Source organism: Schistocerca serialis, chromosome 1, assembly GCF_023864345.2.
Source record: "Schistocerca serialis cubense isolate TAMUIC-IGC-003099 chromosome 1, iqSchSeri2.2, whole genome shotgun sequence".
NCBI lineage: Eukaryota > Metazoa > Arthropoda > Insecta > Orthoptera > Acrididae > Schistocerca > Schistocerca serialis.
The window spans coordinates 1,158,348,087-1,158,350,955 of NC_064638.1; the positions used below are offsets into that span (position 1 = coordinate 1,158,348,087).

The following is a 2,869-nucleotide window of genomic DNA, read 5'->3' on the forward strand; positions in this document are numbered from 1 at the left end:
GTACTTGTATGGTGTGTAGCCATGTATGGAAGTGAAACATGAACGATAAATAGCTTAGATAAGAAGAGAATAGAAGCTTTCGAAATGTGGTGCTAGAGGATAAGCTGAAGATTAGGTGGGTAGATGACATAATTAATGAGGAGGTACTGAACAGAATTGGAGAGAAAATTGTGGCACAACCTGACCAGAGGAAGGGATGAGGTTGGTACGACACGTTCTGACCCATCAAGGGACCACCAATTTAGTACTGGAGGGAATCGTAGGGGGAGGGGGGGGGGGGGGTAAAAACCGCAGAGAGAGACCAATCAATGAATACAGTAAGCAGATTCAGAAGGATGTAGGTTGCAGTAGTTACTCGGAGATGAAGAGGCTTGCACAGGATAGAGTAGCATGGAGAGCTGCATCGAACCAGTCTTTGGACTGAAGACCGCAACAACAACAATTATTATTATTATACTGACAATACTAATAATTAATAATAAGTACACGTAGTTCAACATTTACGAACTTGTCGAATAACAGCAGTGACATCTAACGGAAATAGATGGCAGCAACGCAAAATGGAAAAGTGGAGAAGTTGATACCGGTTCCCTGTGTTGGACAGAGAGAAAACAGCTGGCAAATACAGAGAAGGAAGCTGCGCCGATAAGTAAAAGATAAGGCTTTTATCTTCTCTTGAAAGCTGAGTGGTTTCGGATAAGATGCTGGTTTACTGGGAAATTTGTTCCAGAGTCGTATGGCACTTGCGATCAAAAGCAAATCAGAAGTAGTAGGCATCCGCTTAGTCTCAGGACCGTTTGCGCGGCTCTGACAGGCAGATATCGAAGGCACCCGAAATGAAACTGTTCTCCTCTTCTGTGCTATCAGGATTCCGTTTCTCACGATGAGCCGCAGGGCATTGTTGTCGTCGGTAGGTCCATTTCCCTTAAATATCCACTTCAGATGGCTCCTTCATGCACCTCTGAAGGTCTCCTAACGAACAGAGAAGCTCTAGGGAGTGCAACATGCAACAGACGTCGAGACACTCACACAGTACGTGTGTGTGACCAACCACAGCCACAGATGACGCCCATTCGCTGTAGAACAGCTCCGTGATCGCTAATTTGCTCCTGCTTGAGATCTCTAGCTCCTTCTGAGACAACCGAAATAAAAACTGCTCTTTCCTCGCGATGGTCGTGCAAGCTTCGCTGCCATACAATACAGTAGTGATCACACAGGAACAGATTGCTCAAAATTTTGTGATATATGTTAGTAAACATCTGAAATCTTTTTCCTGTGAGCAACCCCTACCTAAGAGCTGCTGCCCTGGAAGTCCTGATGGTGACCTTATTTTTCTGAAACGAATTGCAGGCTATAATCCAAGGTCGCAGGTGTACAATACGGGGACCTGGATGTCACAACTTGAACAGAAACCAGACAGCACTTTTAAAGAGTCGAAGGGCATGAAAGGGAGGCAGTTGTTGGGAAGGGAGGGAGACAGTTAGAAGCCTCTATTTACACGATGAGCAAGAACTAAAGGAATGGGGAATTAGAGTTCGGGTAGAAGGAACACAACCCAAATAATACTATACAGCCCCAGAGGCCCTTTCAAGTCTCAAATATCTGTGATGTATATATGCAGACTGAAGAGACAAATGAAATTTTATACCAAGGCTGGGAGTCTAATCTATGTCCTCTGCTCATTAGGCAGATCACAGAGGCTTTGCACAACTGCACGGACTATAGTAGCATGTCTCCATCCTCAATGCAAATTCCCATTCATGCCTCAGCCCACTTGGTAACCCCTTGAACTCAAACAGCATTGCAGAGGCTCTCCAGCTGTACCAGAATAGCACCTCAGCATCGAATGACACGGGAGATGCTACCTACCAAGTGGACTGAGGTGTGAATGGGAATTTGGACTGAGGAGTTCATGCAGTTGTGCGTAGCCACTGTGCCAGGGTGGCGTAGTGGTTAGCGCATCTGCCTGCAGAGCAGGAGTCCCAGGTTCGAATCCTGGCCAGGGAACAAATTTTCATTCGTCGCTTCACCCTACATAAACTGAGGTTTACTGATGGCAGAGACAGCAAAGGCCTTGACAGAGCAGCTGAACGTGTAAGTAGGCTTCTTAGGTTTGTATGTTGGTAACGCCACGTAGCACTCTGTATGAAAATCACTGGCTGTGCTGTGTGCAGTCTGTGGCTGGTTGGCATTGTTGTAATATTCGCTATTGTAGTGTTGGGCAGTTGGATGTGAACAGCGCGTAGCGTTGCGCAGTTGGAGGTGAGCCGCCAGCAGTGGTGGATGTGGGGAGAGAGATGGCGGAGTTTTGAGAGCAGATGATCTGGACGTGTGGCCATCAGAGAGAGTAGATTTGTAAGACTGGATGTCATGAACTGATATATATATTATGACGTTTGAACACTATTAAGGTAAATACATTGTTTGTTCTCCATCGAAATCTTCCATTTGCTAACTATGCCTATCAGTAGTTAGTGCCTTCAGTAGTTAGAATCTTTTATTTAGCTGGCAGTATTGGTGCTCTCCGTATTGCAGTAGTTCGAGTAACGAAGATTTTTGTGAGGTAAGTGATTCCTGAAAGTTATAGGTTATTGTTAGTCAGGGCCATTCTTTTGTAGAGATTATTGAAAGTCGGATTGCGTTGCGCTAAAAATATTGTGTGTCAGTTTAGTGATTATCAGAATAAATAAAGAGTACGTTCAGTTTTGCTCAGCTGTTTGAAAATCAAATAACGTAAGGAGAGATTTCAAACGGAATAAAACAAATTTGGAGAAGATTTCATTCGATGAACATCAACGTAAGCACGGGTAACGGAATACAGCTGAATTACATCAAGTGACCCTGAGATAATTAGATTAGAGAAGGAGAT

General features: G+C 44.5%; 1 non-coding gene across 1 annotated transcript; it reads left to right on the plus strand.

Annotated features, from left to right (window-relative positions):
* The first annotated feature begins 1,934 nt into the window (after positions 1–1,934).
* Positions 1,935–2,007, plus strand: Trnac-gca (transfer RNA cysteine (anticodon GCA)). The gene has a single exon. It is a non-coding gene; the product is annotated as a tRNA-Cys (tRNA).
* Positions 2,008–2,869: the final 862 nt, after the last annotated feature.